We start from the raw sequence: 25,492 nt of genomic DNA, 5'->3' as shown, positions 1-25,492 counted from the left end.
ATTGGGGGTCACTCCCCAGAGCCCTGCGTCTTTGGGCCCTGCCTCCCTCCTCCCTCCAGCTTCTCCGGTATCCGTGGAAACGCCGGGGCTGCGTGAGAGGCCCCCTGCCCTTCGGCAGGTTGGCGGTGAGCCCTGGACCCCTGCTCTTGTCCCAGCGCCCTTCCCTCTGGCCGGGTGAGAAGGAAGTGTCAGAACCATGGGGACAGAACGTGCCCCTGGCCGGGAGCCCACGCCCCTGGGAAAGCAGCGAATGGAGTCCCCCTTCCGCGGGCCCGGCCCGCATCCCCCAGGAAGGACGGCCGCAGGCGGCAGCTGTGTGTCCCGAGCTGGCCTTGTTTTCCTGTCCTCGGGGCGGGCCTCTGCATTCCAGGTGAACACCTGGGACGCTGGGAGGGGAGGGACTGCGGTTCCTTGCCCGCCACCTGCACCCCCTTCCTGGCACCTACCGGGGAAGGTTGCCAGAGCTGGTCTGTGCACGCTTCCCCGAAGACCGGCTTGCTCCTGGAGGGAGCCCAGCAGAGGGGGCGGCTGGGGACAGTCACCTGCACCACGAGGCCACCAGGGCTGCCACGGTTGTGCACAGGCCACGTTGTGCCACACATGACAAACTCGGGACAGAGACGGCCTCATGAGCACTTGAAGCACTCCCTCCCTCCCTCCCTCTCTCTCTCTCTCTCTCTCTCTCTCTCTCTCTCTCTCAAAATAAAGGAGCAAACTTTACAAAAAATTCATGATCCTAACCACGTCTAAGTGCACAGCTCAGTGGCATCAGGCACACTCACACTGTCGTGCAGCAGTCCCCTCCATCCCGCCATCCATCTCCAGAACTTTCCATCTCCCCAGACCGAGACCCTGTCCCCATGAAGCAGGGACTCCCCACCCCTGCCCCACCCCTGGCTCCCACCGTCTATTCTCTGGCTCTGTGGACGGGACTCCTCTGGGGACCCCCTGTGAGTGGGGTCACGCGGGACGTGTCCTTCTGTGTCTGGCTCCTGTCACCACGCACAGTGGCCTCCGGGTCCGTCCACGCGGTGGCAGGTGGCAGGATGTCCTTCCTTCCTGAGACTGGATCCTACTTCAGCATGTGGATGGACACACCGCGTTTGTCCTTCATCCACGGATGGACACGGGTTGTCTCCACCCTTTTCGTGGCTGCTGTGAATCGCGCTGCTATGAACGTGGGGGTGAAACTACCCGTTTGAGTCCCTGCTTGGAATTCTTTTGGGATAAAATACCTTTCTGTTTTGGTTTGACACGTCACCCCAGGTCACGGGTCTGCCCCCCAGGACACAGGGGAGCCCCTTCTGAGCTGCGGAATCCAAGATGTGACTTCTCCCTCACCCGCCCCCACTTGGACCCGCACAGCCCTCGGAGGAAATACAGGCTTTTTGCACAAACAAGCGTGCCCTGGGATAAAAACTCCCAAGGTGCAAATGACACAGGAGGAGAATGATGTCCCCCTCCCCTTGTGCTCTCGGCCACCCTGCCTGGGAGCGACCACCATGGCCGGCGTCGGGGTCTCTCCGGGACACGCTCCGTCTCCTTCCAGGCAGAGTTGCTGGCTGAGTTCCGGCAGGGGGATGTGCACCCCTGCAAAGCACAAAGTGGGGCAGGGGAGTGCCAGCCCCATAGGCCCATGAGTGCAGGGCACCAGGTCAGCTCACCTGCCAGGGGGTGGAGCCACAGGGGACCTGCCCACCCGCGCCGGCCCGGGTCCTGGCCTGCGCGTAGTGGGCGTTTGACGATGGTAACGTACCCCCACGTCAGGGACCCAGTGTTTGCATCCCCCAAATTCGTACGTGGACGCCCTGAGCGGGGGGGGGGGGGGGAGGTGATGCTGTCAGGTGAGGTCCTGAGGGTGGGGCCCCGCGGTGGGCCACAGTGAGGAGTCTCCCCGCGAGGAAGCACGCCCTTACCAGGGACCCTGCCCGGAGCCATGATCTCATACTTCCAGGCTCCTGGAGTGAGAAGTGAGGCCTGCGGCTTAAGGCGCCTTGTCCGTGGCGTTCTGCGATAGCAGCCACAAGGGACTGATACAGCCCATCAAAATTACAACAAAATTTCTTTGAAAAGCAATCCGGAAAAGGCACCAGGTGGCAGCCACCTAGGGGAGTGGGGGTGCTTCCGCGGCCAAGGGTGGGTGAGGGCAGGCGCAGATACTCGGAGTGGTTTCTTGAAGACGCGGTGGGTTGAGCTGGCTCCTCCTATGCAGTCGGCGTGGGGTTGGGGGGAGACCAGAGAGGCGTGTGCCAGTGTCCTGGGGCCACTGTGACAAAAGACCACAAACCAGGGGGCTTAAAACCACAGAATTTTGGGGGCATTTCGGTTGAGCATCTGACTCTTGATATCAGTTCCGGGTGGAGCCCGCTTGGGATTCTCTCTCTCTCCTTCTACTCTCTCTCTCTTTCAAAAGTAAACATTTTTTTTTTTTTTTAAAAACGCAGAAATGGGGCGCCTGGGTGGCGCAGTCGGTTAAGCGTCCGACTTCAGCCAGGTCACGATCTCACGGTCCGTGAGTTCGAGCCCCGCGTCAGGCTCCGGGCTGATGGCTCAGAGCCTGGAGCCTGTTTCCGATTCTGTGTCTCCCTCTCTCTCTGCCCCTCCCCCGTTCATGCTCTGTCTCTCTCTGTCCCAAAAATAAATAAAAAACGTTGAAAAAAAAAAAAAATTAAAAAAAAAAAAAAAAAAAAAAAAAACGCAGAATTTCGTTCTTCCACGTTCCGGGGCCATATGGCTGAGGTCACAGTGTGGTGGGGCCAAGCTCCCTCCAGAGGTTCCAGGGGACGTTTCCTCCCACCTCCTCCAGCTCCTGGGGGCCCAGCAGCCCGTGGCCTGTCCCCGCAGCGCCTGCCTCTCCCTGCGTGTCTCTCTTCCGATAAGGACACCAGACCCCCCAGGTGGGGGCCCACCCTGATCCTGCATGGTCTCATGTTAATCGAACCAGTCACACCTGCAGAGACTTGGCCCATGTTCAGATAAGGTCCCCAGAGCCTGCTCAGCTGCTCTGACCAAGTCCCACTGAGGGGGCAGCTAAACAGTGAAGTGTCCGTCCTCAGGGTTCTAGAGGCGGGAGGTCTGAGACCAGGCTGTCGTCAGGGCTGGGTCCTGCTGAGGCCGCTCTCCTGGGTGTGCAGATTCTGACCTCTCGCCGTGTCCCCGCAGGGCCGTCATTCTGTGCAGACCGGGGCCGCCCTTGTAACCTCGTTTAAATTGATCACCTCTTATAAGGCCGCATCTCCAACCATGATCACATTGGGGGTTAAGGCTTCAACATAGGAATCTGGGGGACACAATTCAGTTCGTGTCAGGCACCTTCTGAGGCTCCCGTGGGCATGAGTCTGGGGGGTCGTTATTCAGTGCACCATGGGAAGGGGGTTGGACTCCGTATTCAGTAAGGGAGGCTGTGCCCAAGGGAAGAGGGGCTGGGTCGCCCCAGGAGGCGGCCCCAGAGCCGGTCAAAGCCACATAGATGGGCCTCTGTTTGCAAGTCACTTAGCCGAGCTATGCTCCGACCTTCAGGGCCCTCTGCCAGCAGGGGAGCCTTCACCCCATCCTTCACCCCTTTTATAAAGGAAGGCGGAAACCCAGCTGGGAGGGTGGGCTCAGGGGCACAGAGCAGCCCGAGCGCGGCCGGCACTCCCACCCCGCGGGCTGCTTCTGTGTGCAGCTGAGCTTCCAGCCAGGGGTGCCGATGGCATGAAGAAGGTGGCTGCCACCGTGGCCCAGGGAGCCCTCCCACAGCTGGGATGTTCCTGGAAATCTTCTCTTTTGCTCTTAATGGCTTGGAAATGTTGCATTCTTGCCCGAGACCTTCCTAATTTGCTTGGATAGAGAACGATTTTGACTTTTTTCCCCTTTTCTGTGTCCTGTTGTTCTCATGGCTGAGTGTCCCCTTGGGGTGGACCCTGCTCTGGGTTGGGGTGGGGGCCGAAAGTGTGTCTGTGGTGTGGATAGCAGTGGGGGGAGGGCAGCGGGGGCCAGACCTGGTGCGTGGAGGGGACACAGGGCAGCGGGAGCCCAAGTGCAGGCCTGTTGGCTGTTTTCTTAATTCTATGGGTTAAAAAAATGTTTTGACAACAGCTTTGTTGAGATATAATCCACTCACCACACAATTCACCCTTTTAAAGCGTATAGTTCGGTGTGTTTTAGTACATTTACATGCTTGTGCAACCACTGCATTGTTTAATTCCATCAGCCCAAAAAGCAACCCCATCCCCATCAACTATCACCCCCAACCCCCATCACCCCCAGCCCCCATGAACCCCCTTCCGTCCGTGGATGAGTCTGTTCTGGACCTTTCACACACGTGGACTCACACCCCGTGTGGCCTCTCGTGTCTGGTTCCCTCCCCGAGCGTCGTGTGTTAGGGGTCTGTCCGCGGGGCAGCGGGGGTGGGCGCCTCACTCCTGCTCACGGGTCAGTATGTTCCACAGTGGCGTTTGCCTTAAAAGATGTTATGTGATGAGTACCTTGCCGATATTCCAGCATCTGCGAGGGCCTGCGCTCTGGTGAGGTGTGGACCTGCTGTGTATAAGCACCAGTACAGACTTGCTGGAATCTAGACCGAGCGTGGCCAACTTTTTCTGGGGAGGGCTATACCTTAAGTATCTGTAACCTTTGCAGGCTGGAAAGTCTCCGTTGTAACAACTCAGCATTGCCCTTGCAGCACGGAAGCTGCCAGAGACAACAGGTTGATGTGGCCGCATGCCATTAAGACTTTGTGAGCAAGGGGCACCTGGGTGGCTCGGTCGGTTGAGCGTCCAACTTCGGCTCAGGTCACGATCTCGCGGTTCGTGGGTTCGAGCCCCGCGTCAGGCTCTGTGCCGACAGCTCGGAGCCTGGAGCTGCTTCAGATTCCGTGTCTCCCTCTCTCTCTGCCCCTCCCCCACTCACACTCTGTCTCTGTCTGTCTGTCTCTCTCTCAAAAATAAATAAACCTTAAAAAAAAAAAAAAAAGACTCTGTGTGCAGAACCGCATGGAGGGTCCTGGTCTTCTGACCCTGCTTTAGGACAGAAGTTCTCAAATCCGGGTCCTGAGGACTCCAAAGAGTTTTTGTTTCTTGCAGGCTCTATTTTTATTTACTTATTTATTTTTATTTTTTGAGAGAGCGAGTGAGTGAGGGAGAGAGGCAGAGGGGGAGAGAGAGAGAAAGAGAGAATCCCAAGCAGGCTCTGTACTCAGCGAGGAGCCTGATGTGGGCCTCGATCCCCCGACCCTGGGGTCATGACCTGAGCCGAAACCAAGAGTCGGACACCCAGCCAGCTGAGCCCCCAGGCGCCCCTCGTGCGCGTTCTATTCATCAAGTCAGTGGACTCAAAGTTAAAACTGAGAAGATACTTAAGTTTTATAAATCGACTTAGAAACAACAATAAAAAACGCTAAATGACATTTTATTAAGTGAAAAGTCACTCAGATTTGCTGAGAAGGTAGCAAGGAAAACCCGAGGGACGGGGGCAGAGCCGAGGACACCACGGAGACAGGATGGTCACGCTTGTCAGGCGTGGCCACATCACTGTGACAGACGCGCCCTGGGAGGAAGGGTGCTCCCACGAGGGGTGCTGGTTGGAGGGCGGACGGAGCTCTCTCTTCTGTCTCTGCCAGTTTTCTGTAAATCCCAAATTTTTCCAACTGAAAACTCCATTTAAAAACATGTCCGGAAGGAAGGAAAGTGAGGTTGGGGGCTGCGGTCTGCCGTCGGAGGAGGGGGGTGCTCCGCCTTGGGGACCAGGCGTCGGGGTGAACAGGCGGGAGCTGGGCAGGGAAAGAGGGGTGAACGACCAGGCGAGTCAGCGAGTCCTGACCCAACGGCTGTCACGCGCTGCGGATGGTCGGTCGTCATTACCCGACCTGGGAGATGTGCTGGCGACCTGGCGATGAGGGGCCGGGAAGACAGACTCTGCAGCTGGGGGTCCAGGGAGGTCTCTAGAGAGGGGACGTCCACGCCAACCCCCGCGGGATGGTCAGGAGCGTCGGAGGCAGAAGGGCGGATGAGCCCCTCTGTCTGGGCTGGTCCCACGCCGACCTGGCTGACGCAGGGGCCGAGGCTCCCGACCCCCAAGGCAGGGTGGGGGCCGCAGAGGCAAGTGCAGGCTTAGCCCCCCCACCGTGGGTCAACTCAGCCTCCCTGGAGGAGCCCAGTTCCTGGTCCAGGCCAGCATTTTCCAACTAAAGGCAGCTCTGGCCCAGGGGACACTGGACAGTATCTGGGGACATCTGTGGTTGTCACAGCTGGGGGGCTCCTGGCATTGAGGGGGTGGGGCCAGGGTCGCCCCACTGAGGACAGCGGTTTAGCCAGGCTTGAACTCCGGAGGGACTCCAGGTCGCTCTCCACTTGGAAATTCAGATGCCCCCGGTGCCGCACCCCCACCTGGCCAGGCGTCCCCGGAGCACTTGGTGGGGCTCAGCCACGGGGCCGATCACAGACCCGGGGGGAGATTGGGGGCGGGGAGAGCGGTGTTAGGACAGGGTGGGCCGTCCGAATGCGGGGCCCCGGCCAGGGCAGCCGTGTCAGCCCCGCGGTGCAGGCCGGAGGGGCGGGCTCTCTGGTGGGGTGGCTGGGCTCCAGGCCCCTCCGTCTGTAGGGCCCTCTGGCCATGTGTGCGTCCTCCTCGGGTCCCCCTCCTGCAGCAGGCCCAAGCTGCTGGCCTTGGCGCCTGTCCACGCTTTCTTCCCTGCCTCCCGCGTGTGTGTGCTGTGCCGAACCGACCAGAAGGCTGGGAAATACCGTCTGGAGATCTGCTTCACCCCGTTGCCGGTGACAGAAACGTGGGGTCAGTCCAGCCCTGCCCTGTCCCACCGGAGCCTCTGCCTGGCCGCCGTAGGCTTCACCTTCCTCGCCCTTCCCAGCGCCCTTCCCTCGCTGATGTGCACACGCAGCGCACGACCTGAGCTGAGGGGGAGCAGAGGGGTGACTTATCGAGGCCGGGGTCACCCTGGCTTGTACCGCGTGACCCCTGAGGACTTACTCTGGCGTCCAGTGTGAGCAGGGATCAGACTCCATTTTTGCCAAATACTTAATGCAGGGTCTGTCGCCCTCCGCACTGCGTATATTCGGGGACGTCCTGGGCGCTGTGGGGGCCGAGTGGTGCCCCTGACCCCCACCCACTTGATGCCAGGAGCCCCCCAGTGTGACAACCACAGGTGCCCCCGGACATCATCCCATGTCCCCTGGGGACAGCCCCACTGAGAGCCACCCCTAGTCCAGGCTCTTTGACAAGCGGCCGTGTGGAAGACAGAGCCCACCCTCTGGGTACAGCTGGGTCCCTCCCAGCACCTGCTGGGAGCAGGCCTGGGGGCAGCCGGTGCCGGAAACACTGCCAGACCCAGGATCCTCTGCTGGGTTCTTGGCCGGGAAGTAGAAGGCTGTGAACTGCACTTTCCAGGGATCAGGCAACCAGAAATGTGAGCCCAGGAGCCCCACCTCCACAGGCTCCTCACTGTAATCCCCAAACACACAGGTGCCCACACGGGGCACTGAACGCAGGGTCTGACCAGCGGCTTCCCAAGTCATTTCTATCACCGGACTGAGGCAGGGGTGGGGGGCCTCATGGTGGCGGGGGTCTGCCTCCAGGGGACTGGGAGGTGTCTGGAGATATCTGTGGCCATCGTGCCCTGGGGGGTTCCTGGGATCGAGGGGTGGGACCCAGGGCTGCCGCTCAGTCCCCGAGCGCCCAGGTCACTTCCCCAGAGAACAACCCAGACCGGTGCCGTGTCTGGACTCCTGCAGCCCTGAGATTCTGACCTCTGATGTCACGGGATGATGCGAGGATGTCGGCAGGGGTCCCGTCCGCTGTGTGGTGGGTGGCGGCCGGTCTCGGGGACGCAGTGCACTCCCTGCCCACAGGAACGCGGGCCTGAGCTCCTGCACAGCCTGTGGGCACGGGGAGCTGCTGTCCTCTGCAGGAAGGGGTGGGGGGAGGGCACCGACACCGTGACACTTCCCCCGGGCCCTTCGGCGGCAGCCAAGGGTCCTGCAGCAGCCTGGCAGGGTGTCAGCGGGCTGTGTGGCCCCGTGCCTGGGGCTTCCAGGAAGCTCGTTTCCAGCAAGCTCTGGGTGGGGCTGGAGGCCGGCTGAGAGGTCAGGACCCGGCTTCGCAGAAGCCAGCCCAGTGTCCAGAAGTGGTGGCAGGTCTGGCTTCCGGGCCTCCGGCAGGGCCGTGTCATGCGGAGGAGAGGAAGGCCAGCGCAGCGGGCTGGGCGGGCAGAGGGAGCTTCGTCAGATCACGTGACTTCCGTGGCCGGGTGCCCCCTTCCTGGTCTCCCGAGGACCAGAGCCTCGGTCTGTCAGCCTCTTTGGCCTCGCTGCACCCTCCCCCTCCCCCAGACATCTGTGTGGCCACCTTCCCTCCAAACAGCCTCCCAGCTGCCCCTGTTCTTTAGGGTCTTTGCTCCGAGGCCCCCCCCCACTCCAGCCAGACCTCTTTTCCCCAGCACATCTTGGACGCTGCCTCCCTCCCACTCTGCACGCGGTCCTTCTGAACTGCCCTGCGTTCCCCCCGGTGCCACCGAGTGAAATTGTTTCTATATTACATCATTATTTGTGTGTGTGTCTATCTGCCCTGTCTAGAACATTAGGTCCGTCCAGCTTTGCCTAGACCGGGGGTCACGAACCTTTTCCGTAAAGGGCCAGATAGTGAATATTTTCGGCTTGATGGGCCAGACTTTGTCTGTCGAGACCTATTGGTTGTGCCCTTGTAAATGAATGGGCCGTGTGCCAATAAAACTTTACTTACAAGGACAGGAGGTCCAGAGCCAGGGTTTGCCTACCTCTGTGTCAGAGGGTTTCTTAGAGGGACCCATGGTGACCCTGCCACATGGCGACTTGGACTTGTGTATGAGACAGACTTTCAAGCTTTAGAATTGGCGTTAGATGATTGTGGGACATAAAGTCCCTTGTGGGTTGATGGAACCCCCTAATGCAGAGGGACTCATCTGGGGCCATCCTGCCCCAGGGGACACGGGCCATGTTTGGAGAGGTGTGTGGTTGTGGAGACTATGGACTTTGAGGGAGTGGGGGGGCCGAGGATGCTGCTCAGGGCCCCACAGCGCCCGGGACACGCCCACAGAGACCAACCCACCATGATGTCAGCAGCGCTGGGTGGGGGGCGGGGGTGACCCTGCCCTTATGCATATGGGCTTGGAACACCTCGTTTCCTTGGTGCTCGAACGTTGGGTAGGCCACCTGTGGGAGGTTCACCCTTGCCAGAACCTTCCGAGTTACAACACATTTTCCCTTACAGTCATCCTCACAACCAGCAAGGCAGGCTGGGCTTACCCTGTGACACCAGCCGGGGAAACTGAGGCTCAGCGCCAGGCCAGCAGCCCCAAGGCCTGTGCTCTGTCCAGCTCCCTTTCTTCAGCGTGGGGGGTCTGGCCACTAGTCTTTGGCCCAGGAACACCCCTGTTGTGCTGTGTCAGCTCAGGTCAGGCCCTGAGCTGGCTCTGGGGGCCCCGCAGCTAAGAACGTCAGCAGGGCCCCTGCCTGCGGGGACAAAGACCCGCCGGGAATGCGCCGTGGTGGCCCAGGAGGCCTGGCGGGCCTTGCTGCTGCCCGGCCCTGTGTCGCCACATTCTGGGGCGCCCTGTAGGGATGCAGGGTGGGGAGGGACTCCACGATGCCAGGCGCATGGCAGGTGCCCTGGGCACACATCTTAGCGAATCCTTGTGCCACCGTGAAACAAGGAGGTGCACCTTGGCCGTGAACGAATGCGCCGCGGGAGGGGGATGGCCGCCTTGGAGGACAGTGTGGCGGCCCGTCCTTAAACTAGACGCGGGGCTAGCACATGATCCAGCAGTTCCGTTCCCGGGTACGCACCCAGAGCGATGGAAAAATGTGCACGAACAGGAATTCGCACACGCGTGTGCACAGCAGCACGACTCAGCACAGCTGTGAACTGAGAGTAGTACGAGTGTCCACCCACAGGTGATCCGTACCCACAACGTGCCCACCGCACACACGCACGTCCCTCGGCCACAGCAGGAGCGAGGCGCCCACCCCCGCCGCCCCGCGGACGGACCCCGAACACACGACGCTCAGGGAGGGAACCGGACACGAGAGGCCACACGGGGTGTGAGTCCACGTGTGTGAAACGTCCCTAACAGGCTCATCCATGGACAGGAAGGGGGCTCGTGGGGGCCGGGGGGCTGGGGGAGGGGGTGGAAGGGTGACGGCTGATGAGGACGAGGCTTCTTGGCTGATGGAATGTTCTGGAAGTAGATAGAAGTGTGCGTTTCACAAATGCCACTGAACTGAAGTGTAAGATGGTAGTTTTCTTGTCACGTGCACTGTAGCACACACAGGACCTTGTGTGGCAACCCCCCCCCCCCCCCACGCCTGCACTCCACCTGCTGGGCAGGGAGTAATTGGTGACCTGTGACCTGTGACCCTGGTTATGTGCAGTGCAGACCTCCTCCCTGCCTCCCTGCATCTCCAGAGCTCTGGGCCTGCTCCCAGGCGTGGCTCCCACCGAATGTGTGGGTCAGGCTCCCTCCCCTCCTGAGGAGCCCTGGGGGTGGTCCTCAGACCTTGTCCTCAGAAGCCACTGTGACTGCAGCTTTCCGCCCGGTCTTCAGTCGCCTCACGACAACAGGACTCACCAGATGTGCCTGTGAGTTAACTGGCGTGGCCCAGGGTCTCAGTGCTACAGACGGACACGTGGGACGGCGCATTCACCCTCCGGGGGGTGTCCTGGGCACTGGGGTGGGGGGCGTTCAGCAGCATCCCTGGCTCCCACCCACCAAGGCCAGGGACAGCCGTGGATGCCCACAGACTTCACCCCACGACCCCTGGGGGCAAGAGCACCCCAGGCTGGGACTGCGTCCGGGGCAGCACCAGCCTTCCAGGCAAACACCCAGGAGCTGGCGTGTCCTCGATGGGCCGGTCTGGGCGGGAGGCGGGGCCAGCACCCAGGGCCCACGGAGATGTGTTCATTTGAACTTCTTCTAAACCAGTCAACGAAAGATGAATCACATATTAATATTTAATACAAACCCAGCCTAGTTTATGTTCCTCCTTACCAGGGTGCAGTTGTAAAATGTAACCTTCCGTATCGCCGTGTGGAGGAAGGGGACCCCAAAGGCAGACGGGCCGCCCACGTGACCCTGCGGTCAGGTGAAGCCGGGAGCCGAGAGGGTTGTGCCTAAGGACCATTAAGGCAAATTCCAGAAGCAGAATTTTGTGGTGAGAGGTTGGCCCTCCTGGGGACACGCAGCCTGGGACAGACTGGCCTCCACACCCTGGCCCCTGGGACCTACCGCCCCAGGCACAGAGACCTCTGTTTGGGCCGTGTGGCCCAGCAGGTGGGGTTTCCTGCAGCCCTCATTCCTGTGCGCCCCCAACACCACCCAGTCCTGACAGGGGTTTAGGTTCCTCACAGGGGGAGGCCAGGGGCTGCCTCTGCGGGTGACACTGATATCAGCAACCTGGACGGTTTCTGCCTCCAAGAAGGGACATCTGGCTCCAATAAAAAAAAATAATGACCTATGCCAGTGTTTCTGACCCACAATGACTGTGCCCAGCGGTCACTGGGCCACATGTGGAGGCATCTGTGGTGGTCACGACAGGGAGCAGGGGGGCTCTTGGCATCGAGGGGTCGGGGGCCAGGGATGCTCAGCCCCCACAGTGCCCAGGACACCCCAGAAAGAGTGACCGGCCCCCATTTGAGCCGTGTCAGGACGGGAAGACCCTCCATTCCTTATCTGGGGAAAAGAAGTTCAGTCCTGCTCACGCTGGACCCAGAATAGACCCCAAGGACTCACACTCGTGAACCTGTGTCTGTGAGTCGCCCCCACTCAGCGTGTATTATTTCTGTGTGCACAGCACCCCAGGACCTCAGCTGTCAGAAGGCTACAGAGCGCAGTCTCCCGGGGTCAGTGGAGCCCCTAGCCCAGGGGTCTCACCCTGCAGATCGTGTATGGCCTTCCCCATCACACACAGGCCTCACAAGGCCTTACCGCCGACGTCCCACAATATCCCACTCCCGAGTCACCTGACGCTCCGCGGGGCCCCATGCCGCTGTGGCCACCAGGTGGCAGCACAGCCCTCCCCACGGGCTGGCATTTCTGGCTCCTGGTTCCTGCATCCCAGAAACACCGCAGTCTAGACACCAGCCGGCGAATTCCTGTCCCCTTAAGTCAGTCTGGGGGAGACGTTCGTGATCCCGGTTCTCAGTCACCATCTCCCACTGCATTTTCAAGGCTGTCTCGCCAGGGGCCAGATCACGGAACCCAGTGGCTTCATAAGGGTCTGGGTGGGGGCGGCAGGGAAAGGGGACCCGCCCCGCATTGCTTTCACACCAGCTCGAAATGCCACTGGGTCCCGGGAGGTCATGGGCCAGCCACCCGCCTGGCTTTGGCTCTGAGTGTCGTCCCTTTGCTGCCTTCTGGGAACCGAGAGTCTCAAACTGAGTGTTCAGGAGACAGGTGTGCGCACGCTGGGCCCCACTGAAACCCAGCAGCCTGGACAAATGTGGCCCCCACGCACCTCGGTCCAAGCCCCTCCTGAAATGGATCAGCACCTTGCAAACGTTAAAGTTGGTCTTTGTCGCGTTTCCTAGGCCCCCTGAGGCCGAGACCCTTGCCACGTGCTTTTCCTGCGTGTCGTCTGATCGATCCAACCACGCGAGTTTCCAAGGGTGTGGGGACGGGGACAGGGCACCGCCGGCTCCCAGCAGACATTCTAGGGTGGTCGTTCCAGTGCATCAGCCCCGGGTATCGTCTCCCCGGGAGGCTGCCATAACCTGGGTGCTGAAACAGCACAAGTTCATCCTCTCCCAGCTCTGGAGCCGCAAGTTCAAGATCAAGGTGTCACAGGGCTGTTCCTGCTCAGGGAGAACCGGGCCAGGCTCTCCCAGCATCACTGGGGGGATCACTGCAATCTTGGCGTTCCTTGGCCTGTAGACGCATCACCCCATCTCGGCCCCATCTTCGCGGGGCTTCCCCCAGCCTCTCTGCGTCCACATGGCCTCTTTTAAAAAAGATGCCAGTATTGTGGGATGAGGGCCACCCTCCTCAGGTATGACCTCACCTTAACTAGGTACCCCTGCAGTGACCCCATTTCCAAATAGTTTCTCATCTGACGTGCTGGGTGTCGGGGCTTCAACGCATGCATTTGTCATAGGGACGCAAACTAACCCCAACTGCCCTGTGGGGTCCCAGCCTGGCTACCAGCATCGGTGGTGCCTCCCGCTTTCTTTCTGGGAGCCGGGATCCCCCCGGGCCCCAGGAGGTGAGAGGGCAGGGTGCCGGAGCAGACCCAGCACAGGACCGGCCGGGGCAGAAGAAAGTGCCCCCTGCTGCCATCTGCACAACTCACCCTTTTCCAACAAAGTGCCACCTGCTTCCTTGGAGCCTCACAGGTGGCAGCATGGTGGAGAGCTCCCGAGGGGGATCTGTGGGCCGTATGGGGGCCACAGCCGCCTCCCCTCCCCTCCGCACACTCCAGGATCGTGTCCTCACGAGTCTGGAGGGACGTTAATCCTTCCCAGCATGGTGCATCCTGCTGCAAATAGTCTGGGGCCCACCGCCCTGAGCCCACTTCTATGGGAAGTTGGTCCTGTGGGCCCTGAGGCTGAGACAGAGCCTGGTCTGGCACTCGTTGACAAGCTGTCCCAGCAGCACTGGAGGCTTGGTCAGGACAACCCCTGTGTTGTGGACAAGGAAACCGGGGCTGAGAAAAATGACAGCCGGCCTCCACGCGCTGCCCTCTACCTCAGGACCAGCAGACAACGCCTCACTTCCTTTCGGGCGTTGGGGGCTGTGCCGGCCCCTTCCTGGTCCTGGCCGTCTGACTCGTGTTCACGGGCACCAGGATCCCACCGTCCAGATGCTCCACACGACCAGGGCCCCAGACATGGGCCACCTGAAGGGAGCCTGAGTAGCCCCAGCCAGTGAGCGGTGGGGCTGGGCTCTCCCTCCATCCGTCAGGACCCCACATCCCAGGGCCAGCACCGGGTGTGGCCAGGGGGTGCTCGCCCTGCACGCAGGAGCTGGGGTGGCACCAAGACCCTCTGGGATCAAGATGAACAGCACATTAACGTAGAATAAAAATGAATTAATTTGTATTAACGGTAACTTATTTATCCTAATTTTGTCTAATTTGATTTTATGTAAAAGGAGAACATTTTACTAGAACACTGTTTATTATTTCCATGAGTAAGGCAAAGTCGATGTGAAAATCCAGCGAACCAAATTTCAAAATGTTAATTGAGTCCAGACAGGACGGGGCACTCTGGTTTCTCCTCTTGGTTCAGGCTCCAGGATGACTGTCTCAGCACTGTTACCAGTTCTGTCCCGATTTCACATGTTAGTATTTCAGCCACCACGGATTTTGTGCCTTCGTTCTGATTTTTTATCACAGAGCGTTAACACGATTTGCCTTGATCGCTGGATTTTGGGCGTCCCTCGCGTTCTGTGGCTGCGTCTCATCGCTGTCCTGCAAGGCGCCCACTGCCCGTCACCTCAGGACACACACGTGCCCTTCAGATGCGTGTGCACCTGCGTGCTGACTGGTTGTGCTGTGGGGAAGCCAGCCACACGGGGCAAGATGCGAGGCCTGCTCTGGGCACGCCAGGGATGGCGGAGGTGGAGAGGGAGCCCGGTGACCCTGCGGTTCCAGCCCTAGGAATGTACACAAAACGATTGCAGAGATGCTCAAATAAAGACACGTGCATGGGTGTTCACAGCTGCACAATTCACGGGAGCCAAAGGGTGGAAACAGTCTATATATCCATCAGTGGGTGGACGGATACGCACAGTGTGTCCACCACACGTGGGAACATCACTCGGCCACGAGCAGGAGCGAGGCGCCCACCCCCGCCGCCCCGCGGACGGACCCCGAACACACACGCTCAGGGAGGGAACCCGACACGAGAGGCCACGCGGGGTGTGAGTCCACGTGGGTGAAACGTCCAGAACAGGCCCATCCACGGACGGGAAGGGGGCTCGTGGGGGCTGGGAGCTAGGGGAGCGGTGATGGCCGACAGGGACGTGGCTTCCTTTTCGGGCTGATGGAATGTTCTGGAACTGGTAGAGGTGGTGGTTGCAGGACACTGTGAATGCGCCCAATGCCACTGAAATGCTTACTTTAAAACGGTTAGTTTTATGGTGTACAACTCTCACCTCAATTGTAAAAATGTGGGCAGGAGGAAGTATGGCTTTAGATCGGGCACGCAGATTTCGGCTGTGTTCACAGGCCTGCAGGCATCCGATGGTGGCCTGGGTGCTGGCCGACACGGGGCCAGCGAACCGCAGACCTGGGTGCCCCCAGGGCCACCGTGTGCTGCACTTCTGCTCACCCCAGGAGGGATCTGGGACTCCTCCAGCCCTCTGCAGGAGGAGACGCTGGTGGAGGCCTGGAGCACCTTGGCCTCGAGACTCTGGGGTGTGTGCAAGCCAGCCGCCTCTCTCGGATTACGGGGGGAGCTGTGTTCCTCGGGGAGCTTCGTGTGCTACCCCCCCCCCCCCGCCCCCGGGGTGTGTGCGCGTGTGCGTGTGCGTGCAGAAAGCCTGCCGGGCCGCCTCTGCCACCCCAGTCCCCGAGCCTCTGAGGGCAGCTCGGTGTGGGCAGGGCCTCTGCTGAATCAGATGTTGCTCTGTTTCGGTTTTCTCCTCCCCGGCACTTCCCCTCCTCAGCTCCGCCCACTCGCCACCTGCAGCTCCTTCTGACTCCCATGCGGTTTGCCCAAACCGTGTGTCATGGAGGGGCAGCCGCCAGCCTCTGCTTGACCTTTTTCCTCAAATGCCACCTGAGCCGTGAGCCCCTCCAGGAGGCGTGTCGGACCCCACAAGCTTTCTGGGCGCTCTCTGGCTGCCGGCCAGGAAGGAGCAGCTGTTGGGCCTCGGCTCTGCGTTTTGCCGTCCCCCGGGGCTGCTCCCCAGAAAGCCCCTTGCGTGTGTTTGGTGGTTACACACTCGCCAGGCCCTCTCGCCTGCAGCCTAAGTGCGGCAGGAAGAGGGCGCTGCCGGTGGGGTTCCCGGGGCCAGGCCAGCCCCCATGGGAACTGACTCCAGGCGGATTTCATTTCCCAACTCCGTTAAAAAAACATCGCTACCGTTTGAGTGTCTTTAACGCGGACGACACGTTGGCCTTCAGCACACCGACAGTGTGTCACATCACTGTCTGGTCCTGGGCTTTCTCATCCACCAGACGGGCCTTCCCCTCCTCCCTTCCAGAAGGACCACCTCAGCTCCACTGCCTTCCCGGCTCCCAAAGCCCATGCCTCACACGGGTGCTCCGGGCTGCTGGACATGGGAGCCTTTCCTCTGTGCACACACGCGTGCCCTGGAAAGACTTTGTGCTTGGGCAAGAAAGGCCCCAGGACACAGCAGGTCCTGAGTCCCCAGAACCCGCGAAAGTCACGCCTGATAGGATCACGCTTTTGCAGGTGTCACTAAGTTAAGTCTTTTGAGATGGAGGGATTTTCCTGATGTGCCTTCAATGCAACCGTCGGTGTCCTTATGAGAAGGCAGAAGGGGGGCCCCTGGGGGGCTCAGTCGGTTGAGTGTCCGACTTCGGCTCAGGTCATGATCTCACGGCTCGTGAGTTCGAGCCCCGTGTTGGGCTCTGTGCTGACAGCTCGAGCCTGGAACCTGCTTCCGATTCTGGGTCTCCCTGTCTCTCGGCCCCTCCCCTGCTTGTGCTCTGTCTCTCTCTGTCTCTCAATAATAAATAAACGTTAAAAAAAAAATTAAAAAAAAAAAAAGAAGGCAGAAGGGGATTTGACACTCAGGTGCCCCCAGGAGCTGGAGGAGGTAGGACCCCGCTCCCCGGAGCCTCCAGAGAAAGTGCACCCCCCTGCCTCCCCCTGGCACCGTGACCTCCAATGATACCGGCCAGTGATACCAGTTTTGGACTCTGGCCTCCAGAACTGCAGAAACACACTTCTGCTGTTTTAAGCCAGCAGATCAGTGTGATTTGTTACAGTAGCTGCAGGAAACGAACCCGGACTGCACAAGGGCGGGGGGGGGGGGTTACATTTCAGCAGCTGTACCTCATTCACCCCCACAACTCAGCTGCTCTCCTGGGACCCCGTGGCCTGCCGTTTCGGGGGACAGGACCCACAGCTGATAGTGCTCTCCCCGCCAACGTCGTATACCTGTTTGGGGGAAAGCGTCCCGAAAGGCCCCATTTCATCCCTGAACGTGGGTCGTGGGAGACACAGCTCCTCTCGCGTGTGGTGTGGGGGGCGTGGGGGAAGGTGTCCGCACCACTGCTCAGAGGCACGGGGCACAAAACTAGCAGCTGCTCAGAACAGAGGGGCCCCTGCCTGTCGTGTTCAGTCCCCACCCCCCGGCCCGTGACCTGGATCAGGCCAGACAAACCGAAGCCCCTCCCAGCCCCAGGGCCCTTCGAAAAACCGCCGACTCTGTGCACAGCGATACAAGCCAACTTACGTCATCCTCCCAAACACCGAGGCTGCTGACGGCCTCGCCCGCTCGCGCTCCCCAGAGAGCTGGCGTCCAGATTCAGCCATCGCCCACCAGCCTGAACCCTGCCCGGTTTCGTTCTGTCTCCGCCCGGGGCCCCGGAAACACGGTCCTGGGTTTGCGATTCCGAGCCCGGGACTGTTGGCTTCCTGGGCTCCTCCGTCCGTCCGGAGGGTCCCCACTGTGCTGCCTCCAGCCAGGCAGAGTGGGAAGAACACAGATGTGCCTTCGCACCTCAGCTCTGTGCACGGCACCTCTGTCTTCGGAATCGAGGGCGGCGTGCAGCTCGCCGACCCTCCCAGAGCCATGCGGATCGCGAGGCAGGACGCCCCCCCAGGCCCCGCCCTGTCACCCTCGCAGGCTCCCTGGACCCTCGACCCCTCGACCCCTCAGCTGCACGGTGTCCAGGGTCTGGGCCCCAGCCTCGATTTGGTCGCTCCCTGCCTGCCCTACGTTTCTGGTGCTTCCTTGTCTTGCCCTTGACCCCTCCCGGTTGTTAGACATCAAGCTGGCTATAAAAGGCAATTCTGATCTAAGAAAAAGGAGGACACGGGTGGCCTGCTGCCCGGGCCGAGATCGGCTTCTGCTTCTGCCTCGCAGCCGGGCGTCTGGGATTAATTTGGATTCCCAGAATACCATCGGGGGAGGCAGCACATGCTGTTAGGATTGCGTAGCGGCTCCTGCTCTGCGGCCCCAGGCCCAGCCCAGGGTGTCCCCGCGCCCGCCCGCCCACCCGCTGCAGAGCTGGCTCAGGGGGGCCGGCGCAGACTTCTTTTCTGCCAGCAGCTGCTCCCCGTGCAGGGGGGAGGCAGCGTCTGCTTGCGGAGGGGGCAGGGGGCAGGTGGAGGGAAGCCAGGGCACATCCTGTCTCTGGGCCCGGCAGGCTTCCCTCCCCGGCAGGCAGGTCTCCCCAGTGCTCCCTGCAGCTCCTGGAGGGAGCTGGGGCCATCTGGGGCTCACACGGCCTCTTCTCTTCCCCGGCAGATTCCTGCCCAGGCCGTGCTGCAGGCAGGTGTCTCTGCTGCCCAGCAGTAGGGACAGGGCCAGGAAACCGCCCCCGTCCCTGCCCCCGGGGAGCTGGCCGCGCGCAGGTGCGCACGCATATCTGCAGCTGGTGAGAGCCGTGGCACGACCCGCTCGCCTCGCCTCACACTGTCACACGTGTAGCCACAGTTGCTTTTAAGAGCACGGACGGGTCCCGGGACCAGAACGTTTCCGCATCACTGGAATTACGGTTCCAGGAGCGCTTTGTCTCGTCTCCCTTTGAGGCCGGTGCTGCTGCGCTTCTCGGTTCATAGGTGAGGAGCCAGGGAGTCCGTCCAGATTCAGCTTGCCCGCATCCCGCGGCCCGGGAGCCACAGAGCTGGGCCTCAGCGACCTGACCCACTGCCCCCTTAGCTGCTGGGAGAGCACTCCTCTAGTTAACGTCCTTTAAAAGATTAAAGTTAAGGGCGCCTGGGTGGCTCAGTGGGTGAAGCATCTGACTTCGGCTCAGGTCACGATCTCACAGTTTGTGAGTTCGAGCCCCACGTCGGGCTGTGTGCTGACAGCCGGGAACCTGGAGCCTGTTTCGGATTCGGTCTCCCCCGCTCTCTGCCCCCCCCCCCCCCCGCTTGTCTGTCTGTCTCTCTCTCTCTTTCAAAAATAAATAAACATTAACAAATTTTCTTTTTAAATTAGGTAAGGCAGACCCCTCTGCCGTGGTGGGGGGACGGTCGCTCGATGAATCCAATGCCACCGGCTGGCCCTCCACCCAGTGTTGGGACGGTCTGCTCTGTCTTCACCCGCACACGGAAGCAGATGGCTGGCGTGTAGGGCCATGTTGTTAAGAGTAGTAAGAGCCGGAATAGCTCTCACACCCTGCAAGGCTTTCACCTCGAGGGCATCTGGAGCGGGCCGGAGAGGGGACCTGTGCTCCCCACTGCCCGTCGGCTCTGGGCGCCGACCCTGGCCCTGCAGTCCCAGAATTGTGGGTGGGAGTCAGACCCGCTCCGTGTACGAAACTTGTCTCATGTTCTATTTTTAACCCAGCTCCCAATTGCTGATTCTGTGACACACGTGTTACCGATGGGACTCCTCTCAGCTCCCCCAGGACACGATGGGCTGCCCCTGGGGGCAGCCACCTGAGTTTCTGCAAATCGGATCCAGTCCTAAATGCATCAGGAACGCCCCTTAAGGGGTGAGCCCAACCCGAAGGCTCAGAGGGCGCCGGCCTTGGGGGGGCCTGGAACCCCAGGGAGCAGGTGCTGTGTTCAGCTCCTGTCCCTCTGGTTCTTCTGTCCCTCTGGTTCTTGCCTGCGTTTTCCTCTGGAGGCTTCACATGGACCTTTGTCAAGGGGAACACAGAGAAATAGGGTACGGTGTTACTGCTCAATGGAGTGTTAGCTTGACTTCGTGGCGGGCGCCTCCGACCTGCCCGGGGCCCCTCCAGGAGATGCAGTGTTTGCTCCTTGGGATGAAACAAAGGACAGTTGTTTGCTCAGGCGTCAGGAGTTCCAGTCTCACCCAGGCGACACGGGGCCGTGTCTGGGGACATCTGTGGTTGTCACAACCGGGGGTGCTCTTGGCATCGAGGATGTGGGGCCAGGGATGCCACTCCGCCCCACAGGGAATGAACTGGCACCAAATGTCCACAGTGCCCAGGGGGAAACCGCATTCTAGAAAGTTCCTACCCCACCAGGCCTTACCTCCACCCGACCCTGGGGGTCCTTGCCTCCCAGATCCTTCGGGCAGGGAGCTTCTTGTGGTTTGGAGCCCCCAGGAGCTCCCTCCATTGGTGACAGACCCTTCATACCGAGATTTGCATGTTGCCTTCTGTGACGTGCTGTAGGCCTCACCCAGTTTAAATGATTACTTCACAGCCTTAGATAGATGCCACAACCCCCCCAACTTCCGCAACCTCCCCCAACTTCGGGGACCCCAGGGAGGCGGTTGCCTCGGGGGCCATCCGCTCAGCTCCCCGCTTCTGCATTCTGGGGGCTGGCAGGGCCGTGCTTTTGTCCGCTGGAAACCCTTGAGATGCTGTCAGGAACCAGCCACTGGTTTATTTGGATTAATCACGGAAGGGGTGGACCAGCACGGTATTTGTTTTGGTGAAATCGAAACCTCAGATCTCAGCGTGAACGTTCACGAGGACAGACATTCCCCAGGTCAGTGAGGGAAAGCGCAGTGCTCCCCGGGGTCAGCCCGGGACAGCAGGCAGGCCGGCGGCCGTCCAGCAGAGCCCCACGTGGTGTTTGTGCAGCAGGACCGAGCCCGGGAGGCACGCTCCGCCCCGCTGCTCGCCCAGCCAGCGGCCGCCCCCCTCCCTGCAGCCCCTTCCTCACCGGCACCCAGTGGAAACTACGCTGGAAACCCGGCTTCCCATTTTTGGAGGCGCTTCTAGAAACTAGACGTCTTTCCAGCTTGAAGGGAGGTGACCTTTTCGTTCAGCTTCTAATTTCTTCCCCTTCAGCTTCAAGGAAGTTAAGGCAGAAGTGATACTGACTCGGTGTGGGGCCGTGCATTCTCCGCCTTGCTTCTCTTTCTCGTGAACCCTTCCAGACTTCCTTTCTCCGGGAGCTCGTCAGAGAGCGTGGAGCCCGCACGGGGTGAGGGCCCATCGTGCGTCAGGATGCCCCCAGTTCACGTGGCACATCTGGAGGCTGCTCGCTATCGGGGGGAAAGTGAAGGCCCGCAATCAAAAAGCCGAGAAGAAAAGATCTTCCTTACCGGGGACCCGCGAAGGGTTCAGGGCCCGGGGATGCTGGCTGGCTGTGCAGCTGCACCTGACGCGAAAGAGGAGAGAGACGGTGTCCACCGGGGACGTGACTGGACCCGCACGGAGAGCGCGTGCGGGGTGGACGACGGCCCTTCCAGGCTCACGCTGACCGCTGGCCGCACGTTGTTATCACGAGCCTTGGGCTGGTTTCCTGGCTCTCCTGCGTCTCAGTTTCCTCGTTTACGCAAAGGAATGCCGGGCGTGTTTGTGCCGTGGAGAAAGACCCACCTACTGCCCAGAGCTGTCGTGTGCGTTAAATTGGGGGAATTCACGGAAAAGTTAAGTAGAAGGCCCAGCGAGGGTCTGTGCTAAAGACGGGCCGGTCTTCCCACTGTCCTCACTGCTGCCATGTCACCCCGGAGACTTGCTCGCAGACTTTTCCCAGACACGCAGTCCCGCGCAGGGGTGGGTGTGTCACGATACCCAGTGCATGGCACACACATCGTCCTGAGCTTTACCTGCTGGCCCTGGGCGGCCTGGGCTGAGAGCGTCTTCCTTCCCAGAGGCTTGGCTTCTGCTGGGTTCCCCAGAAGTGTGGGGCCACATTTTATGTTGACTTCTTAGCTCTGGGTTCTAAGCCACTTAGGGTGAGAACAGGGCTATGGCTACCAGGCCTCGGAGGAGCCCCGCAGGCCCAGACGGAGGCAGACCCAGGGGTGTCCCCGTGCCTCTGCACAGCCGGGTAGGTTTCCGCCCACGTCTCCCTTTCTCCGAGGAGGAAACCCTAAGCGAGTCCTGGCCTTTTAAACAGGACATGTAGCTTCTTCTTATTGTAACTCAGCCATCGCCAAGCACACAGCTCAGCATCAGGCTCACTCACGCTGTTGTGTAACCAGCCCCACCATCCGTCTCCAGAACTTTCCATCTCCCCGAACCGAGACTCTGTCCCCATGAAGCACGGACACCCCCCCCCCCTGCTCCCACCACCCACTCTCTGACTCGGCGGACGGGACTCCCCTGGGGACCCCCTGTGCGTGGGGTCACGCGGGATGTGTCCTTCTGTGTCTGGCTCCCGTCACTGCACACAGTGACCTCCGGGTCCGTCCACGCGGTGGCAGGTGGCAGGACGTCCTTCCTTCCTGAGGCTGGGTCACATTCCGGCGTGTGGACGGACCACACTGTGTTCACCCTTCATTTGTCAGTGGACACTCAGGTGGTTTCCCAGCTGTGGCCATTGTGGACGATGCTGCTGGTGTGCAACCACGGGTGTGCAAGTGTACGTTCAAGTCCCTGCTTTCCGACCTTTTAGGCTTATACCCAGAAGTGGAATTTCTGGATCCTATGGTAATTTTATATTTAATCTTCTTGAGGAAGCTTCACAGTGTTTTCCACGGCGGCTGCACCGTTTTCTGTTCCCACCAGCCGGGCACGAGGTTCCGGTTTCTCCACATCGTCACCAACCCGGCTATTTCTATTGCTGCTTTTTTGTTTTTATCATAACCATCCTACGGGGTGTGAGGTGCTATCTGACTGTGGCTTTGACTTAATTCTCTAATGGTTAATGACCAGTGATGTTGACCATCCTTCCCTGTGCTTCCTGGCCATTTGTAGGTCTTCTTTGGAGAAATGTCTATCAGGGTGCTCATTTTCAGTCAGGTTTTTGCTTTTTTTTTTTTTTAATGTTTGTTTGTTTATTTATTTAGAGAGCACTCATATGCACGAGTGGGTGAGGGGCAGAGAGAGGGGGAGCATGTCCCAAGCATGCTCCACGCTGTCAGCACAGAGCCTGATGGGGGGCTCGATCCCACGAACCACGAGATCATGACCTGAGCTGAGATCAAGAGTCAGACACTTGGGGCGCCCGGGTGGCTCAGTCGGTGGAGCACGTGACTCTTGATCTTGGGGTAGTGAGTTCGGGCACATTGGGTGTAGAGATTACTTAAAAGTAAAACCTTTAAAAAAAAAGAGTTGGAGTTCTTTATATATTCTGCATATTACTCCTTACTGCTTGTATGATTTGCAGATAATTTCTTTCATTCTGTGGGTTGCCTCTCACTGCACTGAGAATGTCCTCTGATGCACACGCTTTTAATTTTAATGAAGTCCAATTTATTTTTTGATGCCTGTGTTTTTGGTGTCACGTCCAAGAAGTTTGTACTCTTCGTGTACCAGAGGACACTTTTATTCTGGTTTTCCTCCTCAGAGTCGATCACTCCAATCTAATAATGTGAGAAAAGCATCAGACAAACCCTACTTGAGCGACTTCCCACAAAATCCCTGGCCAGTCCTCCTCAAAGCTGTCCAGGCCGTGAAAAACAAGGAAAATCTGAGAAACTGTCTCAGCCCTGCGGGACTGTATTATCTGGGTTTTCCAGAGAAACAGAACCAATACGATATAGAGATAAAGAGGATTTCTATAAGGAACTGGCCCGTGTGGCCAGGGAGGCAGAGAAGGTCCAGGAACTGCAGTCGGCCAGCTGGAGACCCAGCAGGGCTGACGGAGCGAGCCCTCGGCTGAGCTCAGGTCCGAAATGCAGAGCAGGGCCGATGTCCCAGCTGGACAGCCAGGCGGAGAGCGCATCCTCATGGGGGAGGGCAGCCCGCGATGCTCGGGCCACGGGCTCAGAGGGCACCCTCACCCCCACACCACGCACCGGGCACGCCCTGGCCACCCTGGTGGACACATAAAACGAACCGTCGCCACACGTGCATGCGGAGTGCAGTCCTGTGTGGGGTCCTATGGGAGAAAAGGACGTTGGGGAAATATTAAGGAAATCTGATTCAGTTAGTAATAACGTGTCAGTGTTGGCTCGCTCACGGGACAAATGTACTCACGCCAGAAGTCAGTAACAGGAGAAGCGAGGTGTGGAGATGTCCAATCCTCACGGTTTTTCCGTAGAGCCTAAAATGATTATAAAAACTAAAACTTATTTTGTTCTAACCAATAACTGACAGAGGGACTGAAGAGACGGCACCGAGCGAACACAGCACACGGCCTCACTGGCTTCTGCTTTGAGCCAACAAGCCGTAAAAAGAGCCTTTTGCCGATCAGGGACCATTGCTCACAGCCTGGGGCGTAGGCGATGATGCCTCCAGCCCCCAGGAAAGAAAGCAGGGCAGAGTGGAGGCGGGGAGGCATGCTGGCACGCAGCATGGGCACGTAGGGGGTTCCTCACAGATCGGTAGGAAATGGCTAGGAGGGTGCATTCTTTGCAACTTCTGCATCAGCGGTTCCCACAAGCTGCCTGCGCGCAGAGCCCTTGTGTGTGCGTCGGGCATGCCGCACCAGGCTGTTCCCGTGTCCTCGGAGAGACGAGGGTTGCTAGGTTACCGGGAGCATCAGGAATCCAAGGAGCGATGTGCTTATCATTGCGTTCAATTTTGAAAACGTAAAGTAGGTATTGACATTTAGAAAGGATAAGAAAAGTATCGAAACGTGGCTCGTAAGCCCCGGGCTTTGCTTGAACTTCTCCCGATTCTGTGGCGTCTGTGTCTGGAGGGGTGGGTGGACGGAAGGGCGGACGGACGGGCGCAGACAGACGGGACGGGTGGACGGACACCCAGCATATTTTCAGGGTCCGTCCGCCCTGCAGCGTGTGTGTGGTGACGTTTTCAGTGACAAACGCTGTATAGCCGTGTGCACAGGGCCCAGGGGCTGCCGGGCTCCCAGGACGCAGGACTCAGAGCGCTATAACCAGGCCGACCCTGAGGTTGGGGTTCCCACGGTGGGTTCCCACGAACCCGAGGACGGGTACGTCAGCAGACAGTCTGGAGCGAAGGTCAGAGCAGGGTGGAGGAGAGCAGCCCCGGACGGGACAACATTCCCACAGGGCTGGCGTCCAGCTGCCGTCTGTCCTCACCCTGCTCCCGGTGGAGGAACGGGCCCTTTGACCGCCCTGCTGGGCCCGGGGGCAGCTACTGACTTAAAAAACAACAACAAAAAGCCCAGCGAAAGACAACAACTCACGACGTGTTTTATGAGGTCTGTTCGCTCCCTGTCGATGTGCAGAGAGCCCGCCTGGGACTGTCTCCCTGTGGCTTGTAAGTCTGACGCCCTTCTAGCTGATCAGGATGGGTGGCCGTTCAGCTCAGCCACCCGCCGGCCCCTCCCACCCCCCGTGCCAAGCCCAGGAAAAGGCAGGTGGCCGCAGACACCTGCTCGGTCTCCGGGCAGCCTGTCAGCGCCGTGCCCGTGCGGATGGTGCTGTGTGCACGTGGTTCTCCGGCTTCCTCTCCCGTCTGGACGCCTTCTGTTTCACCTCCTTGCCTAGCCTCCCGCTCGGGACGTCTGGCGTGACGCTGAGCGTCGGGCTCTCGTCGTGGGCGTGGGCATGAGTGTGGCTTTCGTGGAGGCCCCCCAACCCCGA

General features: G+C 59.8%; 1 protein-coding gene and 1 long non-coding RNA gene across 2 annotated transcripts in view; one reads left to right on the top strand and one right to left on the bottom strand.

The window, feature by feature from the left end:
- Window positions 1-25,492, top strand: part of GNG7 (G protein subunit gamma 7) — a 118,428-nt gene that overhangs the window by 38,904 nt on the left and 54,032 nt on the right. The window lies entirely within an intron of this gene.
- LOC128775691 (uncharacterized) lies at window positions 5,373-8,255 on the bottom strand. The gene is made up of 2 exons (XR_008420625.1): window positions 7,743-8,255; window positions 5,373-5,606 (listed from the first exon to the last, which is right to left on the bottom strand). It is a non-coding gene; the product is annotated as an uncharacterized LOC128775691 (long non-coding RNA).

The sequence above is a fragment of the Panthera pardus genome, unplaced genomic scaffold, assembly GCF_024362965.1.
Source record: "Panthera pardus isolate Hobbes unplaced genomic scaffold, ASM2436296v1 HiC_scaffold_8, whole genome shotgun sequence".
Taxonomy (NCBI): Eukaryota; Metazoa; Chordata; class Mammalia; order Carnivora; family Felidae; genus Panthera; species Panthera pardus.
Note: the sequence above shows the minus strand (reverse complement) of the source record. Positions and strands in the feature narration are given on the sequence as shown.